The sequence below is a fragment of the Saccopteryx bilineata genome, chromosome 1 (assembly GCF_036850765.1).
Source record: "Saccopteryx bilineata isolate mSacBil1 chromosome 1, mSacBil1_pri_phased_curated, whole genome shotgun sequence".
In the NCBI taxonomy this organism is placed as follows: domain Eukaryota; kingdom Metazoa; phylum Chordata; class Mammalia; order Chiroptera; family Emballonuridae; genus Saccopteryx; species Saccopteryx bilineata.
The window spans coordinates 263213040-263233591 of record NC_089490.1 but is presented as its reverse complement, the minus strand read 5'-3'; positions in this window follow the sequence as shown (position 1 = coordinate 263233591).

Below are 20552 nucleotides of genomic sequence, written 5' to 3'. Positions count from 1 at the left end.
TATCAACAAGACCACCCTCAGATGCCAATAAGAAAGAGGAAATCGAATATTATGGATACAAAAGAAAGAGAGGTAACACAAATAGATGTGGAGAAAAGACTTAACATATTGGAAGCCTTGGAGCTAAATGACAGAGAATTTAAAATAGAAATCTTAAAAATACTCAGAGATATACAAGAAAACACAGAAAGGCAATATAGGGAGATCAGAAAACAACTCAATGAACACAAAGAATATATTACCAAGGAAATTGAAACTATTAAAACAAATCAAACAGAAATGAAAAACTCAATTCACGAGCTGAAAAACGAGGTAACAAGCTTAGCTAACAGAACAGCCCAGATTGAGGATAGGATTAGTGAAATAGAAGACAAACAACTTGAGGCACAACAGAGAGAAGAAGAAAGAGACTCAAAAATAATAAAAAACGAGAAAGCCCTACAGGAATTGTCTGACTCCATCAGAAAGAATAACATAAGAATAATAGGTATATCAGAGGGAGAAGAGAAAGAAAATGGAATGGAAAATATACTCAAACAAATAATAGACGAGAACTTCCCAAGCCTGTGGAAAGAACTAAAGCCTCAAATTCAAGAAGCAAACAGAACACCGAGTTTTCTTAACCCCAACAAACCCACTCCAAGGCACATCATAATAAAGATGACACAAACCAATGACAAAGAAAAAATTCTCAAGGCAGCCAGGGAAAAGAAGAGTACAACATATAAAGGAAGGCCTATTAGATTATCATCAGACTTCTCAGCAGAAACTCTACAAGCTAGAAGAGAGTGGACCCCAATATTTAAAGCCCTGAAAGAGAGGAACTTTCAGCCAAGAATACTATACCCATCAAAGCTATCCTTCAAGTATGAAGGAGATATAAAAACATTCACAAATACAGAAAAGATGAGAGAATTTATCAACAGAAAGCCCCCACTCCAGGAAATACTAAAGGGGGTTTCCCAACCAGATTCAAAGAACAAAAGAAAACAACACCACAAGTAACAGCTCCACCAAGAACACAATAAAACCAAACTTAAACTGTGACAACAAAGGAAAAAAAGGGGGGAGAGGATGGAGATTAACAGTAGCAAAGGATGATGAAGTGCAGAAATACTTATAAGATAGGGTACTACAATGAATATGGTAGGTACCCTTTTCATTACTTAATGGTAACCACCCTTGAAAAAACCACCACAAAAACACCTGACTTAATAAAGGTAGCAACAGAGGAAAGAAGTATGGAACACAAACAAACAAAAACAAATGATAGAAAAACAAAAGAGAAGAATCAAACTAGATACAAAACTAACAGAAAGCAATTTATAAAATGGCAGTAGGGAACCCACAAGTGTCAATAATTACACTAAATGTAAATGGATTAAACTTACCAATAAAAAGACACAGAGTAGCAGAATGGATTAAAAAAGAAAATCCAACTATATGCTGCCTACAAGAAACACATCTAAGCAACAAGGATAAAAACAAATTCAAAGTGAAAGGCTGGAAAACAATACTCCAAGCAAACAACACCCAAAAAAAAGCAGGCGTAGCAATACTCATATCTAATAATGCTGACTACAAGACAGAAAAAGTACTCAGAGACAAAAATGGTCATTTCATAATGATTAAGGGGAAGTTGAATCAAGAAGACATAACAATCCTTACTATATATGCACCAAACCAAGGAGCACCAAAATATATAAGACAGCTACTTATTGACCTTAAAACAAAAACTAACAAAAATACAATCATACTTGGAGACCTCAATACACCGCTGACGGCTCTAGATCGGTCATCCAAACAGAGAATCAATAAAGATATAGTGGCCTTAAACGAAATACTAGAGCACCTGGATATGATAGACATCTACAGGACACTACATCCCAAAGCGACAGAGTATACATTTTTCTCTAGTGTACATGGAACATTCTCAAGAATTGACCATATGTTGGGCCACAAAGACAATATCAGCAAATTTAGAAAAATTGAAATTGTACCAAGCATATTTTCTGATCATAAAGCCTTGAAACTAGAATTCAACTGCAAAAAAGAGGGGGAAAACCCCACAAAAATGTGGAAACTAAACAACATACTTCTAAAAAATGAATGGGTCAAAGAAGAAATAAGCGCAGAGATCAAAAGATATATACAGACAAATGAAAATGAAAATACGACATATCAGAATCTCTGGGAAGCAGCAAAAGCAGTAATAAGAGGAAAGTTCATATCACTTCAGGCCTATATGAACAAACAAGAGAGAGCCGAAGTAAAACACTTAACTTCATGCCTTAAGGAACTAGAAAAAGAAGAACAAAGACAACCCAAAACCAGCCGAAGAAAGGAGATAATAAAAATCAGAGCAGAAATAAATGAAATAGAGAACAGAAGAAATATAGAAAAAATCAATAAAACAAGGAGCTGGTTCTTTGAAAAGATCAACAAAATTGACAAACCCTTGGCAAGACTCACCAAGGAAAAAAGGCACAGGACTGAAATAAATAAAATCCAAAATGAAAGAGGAGAGATCACCACAGACATCATAGATATACAAAGAATTATTGTAGAATACTATGAAAAATTATATGCCACCAAATACAACAATCTAGAAGAAATGGATAAATTCCTAGTCCTTCCTAGACTGAGTCATGAAGAAGCAGAAAGCCTAAACAGACCAATCAGCAGGGAGGAAATAGAAAAAAACTATTAAAAACCTCCCCAAAAATAAAAGTCCAGGCCCAGATGGTTATACTAGTGAATTCTATCAAACATTCAAAGAAGACTTGGTTCCTATTCTACTCAAAGTCTTCCAAAAAATTGAAGAAGAAGCAATACTTCCAAACACATTTTATGAGGCCAACATAACCCTCATACCAAAACCTGGCAAGGATGGCACAAAGAAAGAAAACTACAGACCAATATCTCTAATGAATACAGATGCTAAAATACTAAACAAAATACTGGCAAACCGAATACAACAACATATTAAAAAAATAATACATCATGATCAAGTGGGATTCATCCCAGAATCTCAAGGATGGTTCAACATACGCAAAACGGTTAACGTAATACACCATATCAACAAAACAAACAACAAAAACCACATGATCTTATAAATAGATGCAGAAAAGGCTTTTGATAATATACAACACAATTTTATGTTTAAGACTCTCAACAAAATGGGTATAGAAGGAAAATATCTCAACATGATAAAGGCCATATATGATAAACCATCAGCCAACATCCTATTAAACGGCATAAAACTGAGGACTTTCTACCTTAAATCAGGAACAAGACAGGTTTGTCCACCCTCTCCACTCTTATTTAACGTGGTGCTAGAAGTTCTGGCCAGAGCAATCAGACAAGACAAAGAAATAAAAGGCATCCATATCGGAAAAGAAGAAGTAAAGGTATCACTTTTTGCTGATGATATGATCCTATACATCGAAAACCCAAAGGACTCCACAAAAAGATTATTAGAAACAATAAATCAATACAGTAAGGTCGCAGGATACAAAATTAACATACAAAAGTCCATAGCCTTCCTATATGCCAACAATGAAATATTAGAAAACGAACTCAAAAAAATAATCCCCTTCACGATTGCAACAAAAAAAATAAAATACCTAGGAATAAACATAACAAAGAATGTAAAGGACCTATATAATGAAAATTACAAAGCATTGTTAAGGGAAATCGAAAAAGATACAATGAGATGGAAAAATATTCCTTGTTCTTGGATAGGAAGAATAAATATAATCAAAATGGCCATATTACCCAAAGCAATATACAAATTTAATGCAATTCCCATCAAAATCCCTATGAGATTTTTTAAAGAAATGGAACAAAAAATCATCAGATTTATATGGAACTATAAAAAACCCCGAATAGCCAAAACAATCCTAAGGAAAAAGAATGAAGCTGGGGGCATTACAATACCTGACTTTAAACTATATTATAGGGCCACGATAATCAAAACAGCATGGTATTGGCAGAAAAATAGACACTCAGACCAATGGAACAGAATAGAAAGCCCAGAAATAAAACCACATATATATGGTCAAATAATCTTTGATAAAGGGGCCAACAACATACAATGGAGAAAAGAAAGCCTCTTCAACAAATGGTGTTGGGAAAACTGGAAAGCCACATGCAAAAGAATGAAACTCGACTATAGCCTGTCCCCGTGTACTAAAATTAATTCAAAATGGATCAAAGACCTAAATATAAGACCTGAAACAATAAAGTACATAGAAGAAGACATAGGTACTAAAATCATGGACCTGGGTTTTAAAGAACATTTTATGAACTTGACTCCAATGGCAAGAGAAGTGAAGGCAAAGATAAATGAATGGGACTACATCAGAATTAAAAGTTTTTGCTCAGCAAGAGAAACTGATATCAAAATAAACAGACAGCCAACTAAATGGGAAATGATATTTACAAATAACAGCTCAGATAAGGGCCTAATTTCCAAAATTTACAATGAACTCATAAAACTCAACAACAAACAAACAAACAATCCAATAAAAAAATGGGAAGAAGACATGAACAGACACTTCTCCCAGGAAGAGATACAAATGGCCAACAGATATATGAAAAGATGCTCAGCTTCATTAGTTATTAGAGAAATGCAAATCAAAACTACAATGAGATACCACCTCACCCCTGTTAGATTAGCTATTATCAACAAGACGGGTAATAGCAAATGTTGGAGAGGCTGTGGAGAAAAAGGAACCCTCATTCACTGTTGGTGGGACTGTAAAGTAGTACAACCACTATGGAGGAAAGTATGGTGGTTCCTCAAAAAACTGCAAATAGAACTACCTTATGACCCAGCAATCCCTCTACTGGGTATGTACCCCAAAACCTCAGAAACATTGATACGTGAAGACACATGTAGCCCCATGTTCATTGCAGCACTGTTCACAGTGGCCAAGACATGGAAACAACCAAAAAACCCTTCAATAGAAGACTGGATAAAGAAGATGTGGCACATATACACTATGGAATACTACTCAGCCATAAGAAATGATGACATCAGATCATTTACAGCAAAATGGTGGGATCTTGATAACATTATAAAGAGTGAAATAAGTAAATCAGAAAAAAACAAGAACTACATGATTCCATACATTGGTGGAACATAAAAATGAGACTAAGAGACATGGACAAGAGTGTGGTGGTTACCAGGGGTGGGGGAAGGGAGGACATGGGAGGGAGGGAGGGAGAGAGTTAGGGGGAGGGGGAGGGGCACAGAGAACTAGATAGAGGGTGGCGGAGGACAATCTGACTTTGGGCGAGGGGTACGCAACATAATTTAATGACAAAATAACCTAGACATGTTTTCTTTGAATATATGTACCCTGATTTATTAATGTCATCCCATCACCATTAATAAAAATTTATAAAAAAAAAAAAGCAATATGGAAATATTTAAATAATAGTTTTATTGCTTTTTGTCAGGTAATATTTAATATTTTTCATTAATATTTTAAAATTCTTTCTTAAAATCTAGTTTTTAAGAAAAAAAATTTTTGTGTACCTCTTTTATTGTTCTTTTTTTATTATTATTACTAAGTGAGCGGTGAGGAGGCAGAACAGACTCCTGCATGTGCCCCAACCAGGATTCACCCAGCTATGCCTCTACAGGACTATCAATGCTCTGCCCATCTGGGGCTGCTGCTCTGTTGCTCAACAACTGAGCTATTTTAGTGCTTGAGGCAAGGTCACTGAGCCATCCTCAGTGTCTGGGTCCAACTTGCTCAAACTGTTTAAGCCATGGCTGTGGAGGGGAAGAGAGAGAGAGAGAGAGCGAGAGAGAGAGAGAGATAGAGGGGAGGACTTCCATGCTCTGGGTCGATGCTCTACTGCTGAGCCAACCGGCCAGGGCTTTATTGTTCTTATTTAAGTATTAAATACATGAAATAATAAACTACCTTTTGGTATGTCATTTTTTTGATATTTAAAACAGTCATTACAGAAGACAAGTGGTTGTTAAATTATTTGAATCCCACCACTGGATCAGAGGGAATTTAGAAGGAAGAATCAGCAGTTTTGGTGATTGCCTGGCTGTGGAGGGGGTGGGAGGGAGGAGGCTGAGAGGGAGGTGAGAGAGAAGGAGGTGCTGAGGATGAGATGAGCCCAGAACATCTGCTTGTGTATTCAGGTGGATGGTGTCAATATTGAGATAGGTAGCCCAGAAGGAGAAGCAGGTCCGGGGAAAGATGACAAGTTCTGTTTTGGAAATGCTGAGGAGGAAAGGCCTGCAACACATCTAGGTGGCAATTCCAGTGGCAACCATAAATATGAGTCTGAAGATAAGGAGAGCGCGCGACTGAGATAGATGGTTGGAAAAGGCTATTCCGAGGAAGAAACATTTAAATAGGTACTTGAATACATTGTGGAGCAAGCCATACAAATATTTTACACAAGTAGCTGGCCAGTGCTGCTGGCTGCTTTTCCTAAGAGCTGCAGAGCTAGGGAGCCAAGGCCAGGCGGGAGATGCTCACTGCCAGGCGAAGGAATAACCTCCTCTCTCCTCATGCGGGTCGGTGGGTAGCAGGCTATCCCATCTGTGAACTCGGGTGTAGCCGCTGGTCCTGTGTTGAGTGTTCTGGAGACTGCAGGGTTCCCCAGTGCTCAGCTGTGCCTCCTTGTCCTCCCTCCCACCCTTGATTTCAGCACCAGGTCTTCCCTAGGGCCTGGCTGTCTGCAGTGAGCTCCACTTGCTGCAGGTACTGCTCCTGAGAACTAGGGAGCTCTCCCTAGAACACGAATCTGCCTGAGGATGTCTAGGGCAAGATGTCCTCTGAAGATGATTTCTTGTAGGAATGTGATGCCAGGGATTTAAGCACTATACAGCTAATTCTAGCTAAAATTGTACTTTTGATTTGGGCTCAAAAGATACTTCATCCAAATAATGACTTAGACAAGAAAATATCATAAAAGTCTAATCACTGATCTTGGTCCTGAATTACATAGTTGCTGAGTGAGTGAATAAATGAATGAAGGAGAACTTATGCAAAATTCTGGGAGAATTTTCAAAAAGGGGCAAGAGTGGGAAATACAGTGACTGCAGTTTTCCTATACTTGAGGCAAATGCCACCTGAGTATTATTCTTTGTCTACTTGAAATGACCTTGTTCCTGTCACTACTGGTTTATACAGAGACCTTCAGTGGCTGCCTGGTAGCAAAGGCTTTCTAGGAAAGAATGTTTCATAAGCTGAAGCCTGTGGCCCTGTGAACACTTGGAATGTTTAAAGATGTATTGGAAAGGACTTGTCTTGCTACAGTGAAGCTTAGCTCTCAAGGAATATGCTGGACCAGACGTTGAGTCTATGCTAGCCAGGTTTGGATGATATAATATCGAAGACCAGTAAACCCTATCAGTGCAATGGAGAATGGCTGCTATTTTGGGTAAAAAGCATCTGCATATATATTTCAGTGAGAGAGAGAAAGAGAGAGGGAGGAAGGGAGAGAGATGTGAAACATCAACTTGTAGTTGTATCCCTTTCGTTGTTCATTGATTGTTTTAATTCATGCCCTGACTGGGGGGCTCCAGCCAAGCCAGTGACACCTTGCTCAATCCAGTGACCCTGGGCTCAAGCCAGCAACCTTGGGCTTCAAGCCAGTGACCTTTGGGCTTGAGCCAGTGATGATGGGATCATGCTGATGATCCCACACTCAAGCTGGAGACCCTGTGCTCAAGCTGGTGAGCCTGTGTTCAAGCCGCGACCTTGGGATTTCAAAGCTGGGACCTCAATGTCCCAGATTGATGCTCTATTCACTGTGCCACCACCAGTCAGGCAGATTAAAAGCACCTTTTAAAAGTCAATATTTTACAGGGGAATGTGCTGTTCCTTCCTTGAACAGGTTATTCTTTGGTGCTACTGTCTCTTTAATTTACTGTCTGCTAAATCAGGCCTGTACTGAGAACTGTCTTAGATTATTGGCCCAAAATGCCATATTCCTGTTGCTACAATTACCTATTGCAATTTAAGAAAGCAGGTTTATGTTAAGCACCAATTTAAATAAAAATGAAAAACGTACGGGGCCTGAAGATGGTCTGTTCTTTTCTATCCTGCTGTTATCGTATTCTGCTGTCAGATGTCATTTCTCAAGTTCTGGTCCATGGGGGATGGGCAAGTGAAGATGAGAAGTGCAAACAAACAAACAAACAAAAAACTATGCTCTGGCCAATAGGCAAGTTTGGTGAGTTTATTGTTTTGCCATCCTTAAAATGACACTCATGAGGGGGGCTTTCATATCTGACACCACTAGATGTCACTAAATATCAAATTTAGAACAGTGGAGTTGGAAGATTTCACAATCACGGCTTCCCTCATTCAATTAATATTTTAAAACTGTATTTGTACTGTATACATTTTCTACATCATTATTTTTCTCTGACTCTTTTACATTTACTGTGACATTCATTCCTGGGAACAGCTTCATCCCACTTGACTGTAAACCAGCTTAATCTCTGGGTAACAGTAATGCCTCTATATGGCATGTGAATTCACATTTTACTTGCTATGAAAATATTGTCGTAAAAATTATGCATGATTTCGTTTTTGACATTGGAAGAATACTGGTTCTCTGATGTGAAAATGGGAAGCTCGATTGCCTTGCTTGTGATTTAGGCTCCTCTGGAAGGGTGATGCTCTCAGGGAGATCTCCGCAGTCATCTGTGGCCTTCAGCCTGGGCCACCACGTGGACCACCCAGGGGGGCAGGGAGGCAAAGCCCGTTCTGGTTTAATTTGTATAGAAAAGGTCTTTGCTGAGACAAACCCCCTTGCTTTGAGCCCCCTTAATCCCTTTATTTTTCTCTAGGCTTCCTTGTCACATTTTCTGTGACAGGTCTCAGGGGACCAGGGCCAGAAGAATTTTCTATGCCTTGGGACTGTCTATCCCCTTCAGTAATTCAGACAATAGGAAGGAAAACTTGTGGTGTGTCCCAGAGGGACCCTTCAGTTGTGTGCTGGATGTTGATGGTTTCCTTTGCATGAAAAATGGAAGTCAGGGGTGCATGGATCACACAGTCTAATGATAAAACTTTGGAGTTATAATAGGCTTTCCACTTTACAGAGCACTTCACATCTGTCACTGTGCTTCATTCTCACAACAGTCTATTAAGGAAAATAGGATGGGTGTTTTGATTTCTGTTGCACAGAAGAGGAAATGGAAGCTCAGAGAGGTTAAATGGCTTGCCCAAGGTCATCGAGGTATAAGGTAAGATTGTAACACTCACGTGTATCTCTATGATCCTGGGCTCTGACACACCCCCTCCCAGGATACCAGCCTGCCTCCTGCAGTGGAATTGCAGGGAAAATAAGAAATGGACTCCTAGCAAGGCTGCTTCCACAAAGCCAGTGAAGAATCAGAGATCTGGTGCTGGACAACTCAGGGCAAGAGTGAAGGAGTCTCTGATCTGTCTGCTGCCCACTGCCCACCTTCCCAAGGCAACTACCCAAGGCACACCATAACCCGGATGATTCCTGATTGGCACTGCTTGCTGACACTGCTATTTAAGAGATGTGAAAAAGATGGAGAGTACAGAGGAAACCTATAAAAATACCTTCACAATTGCAGGATACTTTGGAAGGAAAAAGGGTTCAAGATATGGAGCTGGTTTTATTTAGGAAAGCAAAATTGGAAAAGGAGAATTTGAATATTGTTGTCCAATCTGAAACTAACTTATCCTCGCCTTGAAGTGTAAGAGGAGTGGAAGGGGTGGCGTAGATGGCGGTAGTGGAAGCAAGGGTCCCAGGGGTCTGTGGGGTGAGTTTCCTGCCTTCTGAGACGGTGAGGGTGGGGAGTGAGAGGGGAGAGGCTCTGCGAGACTTCTTTAGTCAGTATCAGGGGCTGCTGCTTAACTGAACTACACCTATCAAGCGTTTTGCTAACCTGATGGAAAACACTAGGTAATCACTAAAATAATCTGTGAATCTGTTGGGTGGGATTCTTTTTCTGATGAATAGAGAGTTTGAAAAATACTGCTTTGTCAATGATGACAACTGAGCTAATCTTCAACTGTAACTGGTATTTAACTGAGAATGGAGCTGAAATTTTCTCCTTATAAGCCATCAGGTTTTGGAACTAAAGGCACCTACCTGGTGTTATTTCAGAAAGAGGCCCTACCTGAAAAATCCATGTTTGTGAATTTCACAGTAGCCTGTTTTCAGGGTACACTCTGAAATACTGGTTTTTCTGCCAGCTGCCTAATTATTTCTTAGCTCCAGCCTGAGTGCCATTTGAGAAACAGGCAGCTGTGTTTGCCTTTGCTTTCCAGAGCTGGTTTTGCAAGACTAGCCCTTGAGTTCTCATTAGAGCCAATGGTTCTTAACCTTGGTTGCACATTAAATTGCTTGGTGAACTTATAAAAATTGCTGATACCTGGGCTCCTTCTCCAGAGGTTCAGATCTAGTTGGTTGGGGTTGGAACCCAGGCACTCGTATTTTTAATGAGCACCCCAGGTGATTATATTGTGCAGCCAGGTCGGGGAACCAACATGTTAGAGCAGGGGTTGGGAACCTATGGCTCACCAGCCAGATGTGGCTCTTTTGATGGCTGCATCTGGCTCGTAGACAAATCTTTAATAAAAAAATAATAACGTTAAAAATATAAAACATTCTCGTGTATTACAATCCATTTATTTCCTACTGCTCATGTTCATGGTTGTGGGTGGCTGGAGCCAATCACAGCTGTCCTCCGGGACAACACCAAATTTTTATTGGATAATGTGTAATGTACACGGGTCCTTGTATGGCTCTCACGGAATTACATTTTAAAATATGTGGTGTTCATGGCTCTCTCAGCCAAAAAGGTTCCTGACCCCTGTGTTAGAGCATCTACACTGGAGGAGCTGCTTTATAGGACGCCCCTCTCACAGGAAGTGTAGCCCAGAATCCTACTTAGCATAGTTTTCCATTCTGTTTGTGTGTGTGTGTTTCTGTGACAAAAATTTTATCCAAATAGCTAAGTGCAAATATCCCCTAATAAATAATTATTTTATTTAAAAGCTCAGTCATATATGAAGGCTAAATTAAAACCTGTGCCATCACCCAGATATATTTTGTTTCACAATTTAATCCAATGGTCCTCAAAAGGTTTTTTCCCCCATTCATATCAGAGTTGTTTGAGGTGCTTGTTAACATGCAGGGCCCATCCTGGCTGGGTAACGCAGTCGGATAGAATGTTGTCCCAATATGATCCCTGGTCAGGGCACATATAAGAATCAACAATGAGTGCATAAATAAGTGGAAAAACAAGATTGACATTTCTCTCTCTCTCTCCTTTCCTTTCTTTCTAAAATCAATAAATAAAAATTAAAAAAAAGAAAAACAACCATGCAGGTTCCTGGGCCCCATCCCAGACCTACTTAATGGAGCCCTCTGGGTGGAAACCCAGGCATTTGCATTGTGGCAGTTGTGCCAAGGCATGTGGTGAGAGACAGCACTAATGCCTATCTGGTTTAAACTGGCTTTAACTCTGTTTGTCCTGAGAGCCTTAGTAAATCTCAGTACTTACACTAGTTCCTCTTTGTTTGTTTTGTAGTCACAAGGCTTCTAGTCCTTGCAGGCCTCCATCAAGTCTCCATCATAACCATCAACTTTTTTTGTATAGACTGCTAATGAGAGGGCTGGCCTGATTTTAACCTTTCTGGCTTTTCTGACAAACTATATGGTCCCTTGTATCTTTTCTCAATTTTGTCACAGAGCAGGAAAAGAAAGAAAAATGAAGTAGCAGCATGGTGTCACTAGTCCACTTCAAAAACCCCACAATTGTCTATTTCCAATTAGCAGTTCCCCGGCCAGCTGGCCTCTGTGTCTCTCCAGGCTTGTCCTGCTATCAGGTATCCAGCTGCTTAGCGTTTGCTGATTTATTTGCATCAAATAATCCCTTAATAACTATCTCTCACAGGATCAAACACCTCTGCTTTTTGGCACAGTTTTCTCTCAAGAGTTAAGAGTTAAAAGCCAAACTCTGCCCATAGTGTTGAAACCAATTATTAGAAAGCACAGTGCATTGTATAGTAGCTGAAAAATGGTTTCTCCATGTAGATGAAATTTTTCAGATTCCTGCTTTGCTGTTGTCGCTCTCCTGGTTCTGGCTTTTCTAACACTAAACAGATCCTGGGTGCCTTCTTTATACTTCTTCTATCAGACTTTCCTAAAAATCAAGCTGCCTTGAATCCAATTCCCAATTACACTGAAGATCTAATGTGATGAGTTTTGAGTTAAAGGGGACAACTGAAAATTGAGCTCATGCCAAGAGACCCCATCCCCATCATAAACATGTAGAAATACCATAAAAATAATAAATTATTCAAAGTTACATGAAAAGAAACCAAACAGAAATGTTAAGAATGAGTCATTGCAAATGACGACATAAGGTCATTTATGACAACATGGATGGACCTTGAGAACATTATAATGAGTGAAATAAGTAAGTCAGAAAAAGCTAAAAACTGTACGATTTCACCCATAGGTGAGACTCATGGACATAAAGAGTGCAGTGGTTACCAGAAGGAGGGAGGTGGAGGGGAGGGGAAGGGGGGTTGGGGGAAGGATGTAAAGAGAGACAAATATGGCCCTGGCCGGTTGGCTCAGCGGTAGAGCGTCGGCCTGGCATGCGGGGGGACCCGGGTTCAATTCCCGGCCAGGGCACATAGGGGAAGCGCCCATTTGCTTCTCCACCCCCACCCTCTCCTTCCTCTCTGTCTCTCTCGTCCCCTCCCGCAGCCAAGGCTCCATTGGAGCAAGGATGGCCCGGGCGCTGGGGATGGCTCCTTGGCCTCTGCCCCAGGCGCTAGAGTGGCTCTGGTCGCGACAAAGCGACGCCCTGGAGGGGCAGAGCATCGCCCCCTGGTGGGCAGAGCGTCGCCCCTGGTGGGCGTGCCGGGTGGATCCCGGTCGGGCGCATGCGGGAGTCTGTCTGACTGTCTCTCCCCATTTCCAGCTTCAGAAAAATACAAAAAAAAAAAAAAAAAAAAGAGAGAGACAAATATAAGGTGACGAAAAATGACTTGGCTTTAGGTGATGAATATATACAACATAATTGACTATTCAAATGATGGAGTGATGTTTGCCTGAAATCTGTGTACACTTGTTATCAGTGCCACCCTATTAAATTAATTTTCTTTTTTTTAAATTGTAATGTAGTTTTTAATTTTTTCATTACAGTTTACATCCAATATAATTTTGTATTAGTTTTAGGTGTACAGCAAGTGGTAAGGCATACATTTTACAAAATGCTCCCTTTGATAATTAAATTAATTTTCTAAGTAAAAAAAAGAAAAGAAAAATAAAGCTCATGAGATAGGTTATAGAATAGTTTAGACACAGATAAAGAAAGAATTAGTGATTTGAAAGATAGAACTGAAAACTTTCCATAGGTACTACAGAGAGATCGAGAAATAGAAATGTGATAGAAATTAGAAAACATGAAGAATATGATGAAAAACTTGTATCTAATAGGAACTCCACAAGTAAAGAATAGAGATAACAAAAGGAACCAAAGCTTCAAAGAAGCAATGGCTGAGTGTTTTCTAAATATGAAGACATAATATTTGAGAAACAAAAAGTCAGAATGTCGAGAAGGATTTAAAAGAAAAAAACTCTTCAGTAGATTCCATTGTGATAAAAAAGCAGAATATAAAGTCCTAAAATTCACCAGAATTACCCACAAGGCAATGGCCAACAGATTGACAGGAGACTTCTCTGAAGTAGATGCAAGGAGACAAGCCCTTCTACTCTGAAACACTCTACTCCTAGAGTTTCTCATCCAGCTCTAACCTAAGTCTATTCAATCACTGCCCTAGTCTTGTGATAAATTTTGGTGGTAGCCTCCAGTGATTAGTGATGAGTAAGGTCCCTTCTGTACAGTATTGCCAATAGGTAGGATGTTATAGCGAAAGCAAGTCTCAGACCAAATCCTTTTGCATTCACAAACACAAATTTAGAAATTCTAGTTTTGCATCCTTTAAGCTTTTCTACCAATGTCTTGCATAAAGTAATTTGTAAAGGCAGACACAACAATATTCTAGAAGCAGGATCAGCTGACTTTCTTGTTGAATCAAAGGATGGAATCCTCTATGAAATGGTGGAACACAGGTCAAAAGGGAGTCCACTGCCCCATAGGAAGGTAAGCTATTGGGCTGGCCAAGTTCTGTACCTTAACATGCAGGACTGGAGGAGGTGTCTATACAATTTTTTTAAACCAATCCCATACCTTGACCACCAATTAATTACTTCAACAATGGAAAAACATTTCTACAAAATTATGCTACTTAACATGCACTCTGTGTGGTTTTAGATGGCAGTATTTACAGGGCTTGCAGAAGTTGGACTTAGTTTTAAAGAGGATTTTTCAAATTTTAATTAACTACTCTTGCAGTATTTGTTATTGATTAGGGTACTTCTAATCCTTACCAACCACGACTGTATTAAAACATATTCATAGATCTATGTCATACTATCTCTGCTGAATTATTTTAAAGTAAGTTATAGATCTTAAAACACCAGTCAAATGAAATTTTTAGGTATGAGGGAAAAATAAGAACATTTTTAAACATAGAAGAACTTTTAGCAACCACAGATAGAGCTAACAAAGGATGTCCTAAAGCAGGAGTATAAATAACCTGGAAGAAAGGTATGGGATACAAGAGCCAAATAATGATTTATATATATATATGTATATAAACAAATTATTATATATGTATATATGATTATATATATGATTTAATCATATGTATATGATTAAAAACAAAATAGAAATTCTGGTCATAAAAACAGGGAAGGTTTGAGACTGAGCTAGTTGGGGGGCAGGGAAAGCAAGCTGAGGTTGGGGAGGTGGAATGCAAATATCAAGTAACTACATTTAGTTTCAAAAGTGTAAAGTTAAGTATGTATTTCATTTTATTTTTTTAAGTGAGAGTAGGGGAGATAGACTCCCACTGTGCCCTGACTGGGATCCACTCAGCAACCTTTGTCTGGGGCGATGTTCTGCTAATCTAGGGCTGCTCACAACCAAGCTATTTTTAGTGCCTGAGGTGGAGGCTCCATGGAGCCATCCTCAATTTCCTGGGGCTGATGTGCTTGAATTGATCAGTTCATGGATGTAGGAGTGGAAGAGAGAGAGAGAGAGAGAGAGAGAGAGAGAGAGAGAGAAAGAGAGAGAGAGAGAGAGAAAGAGAGAGAGAGAGAAAGGGGAAGGGAAGGGGTGGAGAAGCAGATGGTCACCTCTCCTGTGTACCCTGACTGGGAATCAAACTTGGGACTTCTGCATGCAGGGTTGAGGTTCTACCACTGAGCCACCTGACCAGGGCCTAAGTATGTATTTTAAAATCTAAAGAATAACCATTGAAAGAATAGAAATAAAAAGTGGAACTTTTAATCCAGGAGTAGAAAATAAAGGATTATGAATATAAAATTATAAAAAAGAAAAATGAACTGAAAGACACATTAAAGTCATGGCAGTGATTTCCCAGGAATGATGGTAGGGGTGAACGTGATGGTGGGTGTGGGTGTGATGGTGGGTGGGCGTGACGGGGGGGTGAGCATGACGTTTAGAGGTTTGAGGCTATGAAGAAAGAATTAGTGAACAAAACTACAAAACTATCAATTTTGCATGAGGGGAATATGGATTTTAAAAAATATTATCATTTATTCTTTTTTTGTGTTGTTTAAGAAACTAAGTCTTAAAACAAGTAAAACAAATGTTGTGACTTTTGGATTAATTTAAGTGTAACTGCCAGGAGGCAATCAAAGGCTTGGGTGAAGGGCAAGGCCCCAGTGTCTCAGTCATGGTGGTAAGCACAGGATAGGGGCTCAATGAATGCTTGTGAGTGCAAGCTTGACTCTAAATGTTCACCCACTTTCTTTTTGGGAATTTCAATCCCGCTGAGCAACTTTTCTTTCTCAAAAGGTCCGAGGTTGCTCCTGTCATTTTCTGTCATTGCCTTTCCTGATCTGTTCCTAGGAAGTCCCCATCCCAGCACGTCCTGAAGTGACTAGAGCCTGTTAGCTGGTCTCAGAATGTCAGGCCTATGAGTGTTTTCAAGTTGTGGGGGCCACAGATCTGTACAAACCCCTGTACTGAGGCCTACAGAACAAATTCCTGTGAGGGCTGAGGGGCCATCCTCACAACCGTTCCTCTCCAGTGCTGACCTCGCCTGGGATGAGGGTACACATTCTTCACTTTCACCTGCCCGGAGTAAGTTTTCTCCTTCTTGTTTCTGGTGGCCTTCATCTCTTGTTGTAGAAGGGTCGTCATCCTGGTCTTCTAAAGGACTCACCAGGGTTCCCCAAGTGCTTTCTCCATGACACCAACAGAACTATCACTGCTGAAGTAAGAATTTTCTGCCCCGTAGGATATCCCTCAAAGAAATGGGATACTGCAGAAAATGAGCTTCAGGTCGCTGGAGGTGGTCAAGCTGGATGACCACTGGTAGGAGATGTGGGTAGGCTGGAAGTTCTGGAAGGTTCCTTTCTAGCTTTGAGATGCAAATAACCAGGAATTATTGGTGCTAGCCCCTAGACTCAGGTTAATTCCTAGAAATATGTTTTTGTATTGACAGGGGAATCTCTAACTAATACATGTTCCATGCAAAGAAGTAACAACTGGTACAGATTCTGAGGTTTGAAGTTTGCAGGTTGGTGAGGTATCTTCTGATACCTCTGAGAGAAGTGCATTATGAGTGAGCATGTATTTCATCTGAATACAGCCCTGAAGCTCCTCCTTGCATTCCAGAAATGACCACGACTCCTCTGATGGAAAGCTATTGCTCTGCATTTTGCAAAAGGAAAGAAATTCTTTCTGACCTACATGAGCTATTCAAAATTAAACTTATTCCATTGTTCCTTGAAATGAACTCACATGGCATCCTATTGGTATTTAGTCATTCCACCTTGCTTTATGAGTGTTTCTGGTGCACAGGTTTTATGTTTTTTTTGTGTGACAGAGAGACAGAAAGAGACAGAGAGAGGGACTGATAGTGACAGAGAGACAGGAAGTGAGAGAGATGAGAAGCATTAATTCTTTGTTGTGGCTCCTTAGTCTCTTTAGCTGTTCATTGATTGCTTTCTCATGTGTGCCTTGACCGGAGAGCTGCAGCACAGTGAGCGACCCTTGCTCAAGCAGTGCCCTTGGGCTCAAGCCAGAGACCTTGGGCTTCAAGCCAGCGGCCTTTGGGCTCAAGCCAGTGACCATGGGGTCATGTCTATGATCCCATGCTCAAGCCAGCGACTCCATGCTCAAGCCAGATGAGCCCGCGCTCAAGCCGGAGACCTTGGGGTTTTGAACCTGGGTGTTCCACATCCCAGTCCAACACTCTATCCACTGTGCCACTGCCTGGTCAGGCTGGATATACAGGTTTTGTGTCCTCAATTCATGTATAAACTTCTAGAGAGAGGAACTGTGTCTTGAGCTTTATATTATCCACAGTGTTTAGCAGAGTATTCTACACAGGTGGTTGCTCAGTGGTCATTCATTGACGCATTGATTAAAGCCAGTATGGAACTTGGTAGAAAGGTTAAACATGTTTGAAAGATGAGAGTCAGTGTTTTCTGTCAATATATTTTTTCTCCTATATTTCCATAGTCTCCTTCTGTGTGTCATTCCATGTGTTACAGAATTGCATACATACCCAGGCAACTACAAAACAGATGACAGCCTGAAACTAGCCAAGAAGTCAAACAGGAGGAAAATTCAGAGTAAAATGAAATATTTGAAGGAATGCCCCCAAAGCAGATGCCAAGACAAGGTTTGAATACACCAAGTTTATCCAGGAGGTCACCCTAGAACTCCACAGGACAGGACTGAGGAAGAGAAGGGAAGGGAGGAAGCCAGTAAGGGGAGTGAGGAAGCCAGTCACCACTGAAAGCACCTGGAGCTCAGTCTTGTGGGAGAAATGGAAGATGGTATAGGGCTTCCCCAGGGTTATCCTAACAGGTGGATGGGCACACATAGGCAGGGAACTAACTCATCCATTACTGGTTTGGGCTGCTGCAAGGGCATTACCTCCCCGGCTCTCCCAGCTTTCCTAGGTGCCGGCTGGGGGTGGTCCCCAGGATCAGAGGAAGAAGCCTCCTCAGTCAGTCACAGGGCTTCCCTAAGCAGTGTTTGTCATGTTGCATGGTGTGCAGCGAGCGGTGTGCAGGCTCCGCAGGTCCTGGTGTGCATGCCGTGCTGCCCCATGAGGAAATGCTAGGGCGGAGGCCAGGGCCAGGAGGCTCCTGTGGTCCTGGCCAATAGTGCGCCTCTCGTTGGGAAATTGTCTCTAACAGTTTCCAGCCTTGGCAAGCCAGCCTTGGCTCAGAGCACAGTCTCCCTTGCTGCCCTCTTTCCTGAGCATCAGGCTAGGGCACCCAGCAGCAGGGAGAGCTGTTTCTGGGCTCGGCATGCCTGGGCAGCCGTGAGGAGAGCGGTGAGGGAAGGGTGTGTGTCTACGGAGCTGTATTTGAGGAGATGCAGCTCCAATAGGCATTTGCATTTTAACAGCTGACTCTGTCCCAGTAAAGTCTGCAGGATTCAAGAGAACATCTTTACAGTGAGATCTGGGCGCCAGGACAGTCCAGGGGTGGGGAGGCATTTGTGGCAGGGGCTGCAGGGACATTATACTTAAGCAGGTGACCCTCACTTGAGCCACTTCCTGGTCCTCCTGCCCACAACCTCCATCTTCCCATAACAGAGCACTTAGAGAGAAAAGATGAAATCCTATTTTTAGATCATGTAGGTACAACAGTCCTTGTCCTACTGGCCCCTACCCTATTCAATTGACACTGCCATCCTTTTGCTGGGAGAGAGTTTTTGGAGAGAGGGAATGACCTCCGGGAGGAGGTAGGCTGGGTAGGAGCCATACAGCCTGAAAGGTCTCAGGCACCTGGATGTGCTGAGCCCTGGTCTTTCTTATGTCCTATTGGAGTGGAGATAGGAGAGGTCTTTAGTGATGTCCGACTTGCCTATTCCTACGGGCCTTCGGTCAGGAAAGGTGACTGTTCTGTGATACAAAATCTAGGAACGGAACATGTGTCTCTCCTCACACAGGATGCCTACAGCCTTTGTAACCACTTTGAAATTCATCTATTACTTGTCCCATTAAATACCACAACCCCAAGAGCTGATGTTTCTGCCCATTTTAGAGATGAGAAAACTGAAGCCTGGAGTTGTCCTGGAGCTTGCTGTAGGTCTCATGTGGAGGTGGTGCTGCCTGGTCTCAAACTCCTGGTTGCCACCCCCCCGTGCGATTTCACAGATCCTAGTGCTGGAACTGTATACAGTGGCAGTTCCATCATACCAACTCATTTTTCTTTATCGCTGGGAGTATAGACATCAAGTCCATAAATAATACATAAGTTAGTATATTGAGCTGATTCCTACTCTTTTCAAACAACTTTTCAGTTCTTTCTGAGATCAATAAAGCTTAAAATAAAAGAAAAAGCGAACTCAGCTTGTGTGTGGACTGTGGACCTTGCACTAATTCAGACCCCTTTCCCGAAAGCGAAGCCATGCTTCGTGGCCCAGCTTTCTTGTCACTGATGAGCTGGGATGTGATCAGACATTCAAAACATGGTAAGGACTGAGTTGGTGCACTTGGATTAAACACAGATGGAATGAAATTTCTTTTTGAGGGATTGTGTAAGAGGAGAGGCAAAGCGAGGTGGGTGAGATTTCTTATGTGTGCAGAGCTTTCTCTGAACCATGGCTACTCCAGGGGCTGCTGACCATACATGGTGGGCAGCAGATATGAAATCACACAGGTGAAATTAAAGGAAAAATAACCAAAGTAGTAAACAGCAACCGTTCAACATGATCAGAAACAAGGACTTAATGCAACATCCAGAAAAAGCTACCCACTAAGAAGCCAAAGCTGCTGCCAACCCAGATGGCACTTTGGTGCAAAGTGGGAAAAGGCACCTCGCTGGGCTCACACGGCTCTGTGTGGGCTCTCAGGCCCCCTTACCGCTCAACCAGGCCTGCTCACGCAGCAAGCCCCCTCCCAGCTGCTCATGGGACCCTGAGGGTTCGCAGGTCATTTTGTCATATTTCTGGCCTTTCTTTTTCTCAAGTTTTCCATTTTTTGAAGGCTCAATAGCTACCTCTTTTTTTTTTTTTTTAAGACTATGAAGCTGCAGCCTCTGAGATGATATGTAGATAAAAGATGTCACGGGATAAGAGTGAGAGAGAGCTTTAACGAGAAGAGCTCCGATCATGTTCAAAGTCCCTGCTCAGTGCACGGAGGGGCCCAGAGCTGGCGGAGTGCTGGGTGACATGCCATGTCAGTGGGCTCTTGCTTGAGCTGAGGCCACGCTCTGATGAGCTGGGCCATTGGGGATTGTTTGAACAAACCAAAGAAAAATATCAAAAGGCAAATTGAAGTCAGGGAGAAAATGAATAGCTCATGATCTCCAAGGGAGATTGTAGAGGTAATGACAAAGCAGGCAGGTTTTAAAAGGAAGCTGTTATTCCAAGAAAGGTAATTTTGTTCAACTTTTTTGTTAAATGGAAAAGAGGATGAAGAGATCAGCACCAGCTAAATCATCACTGT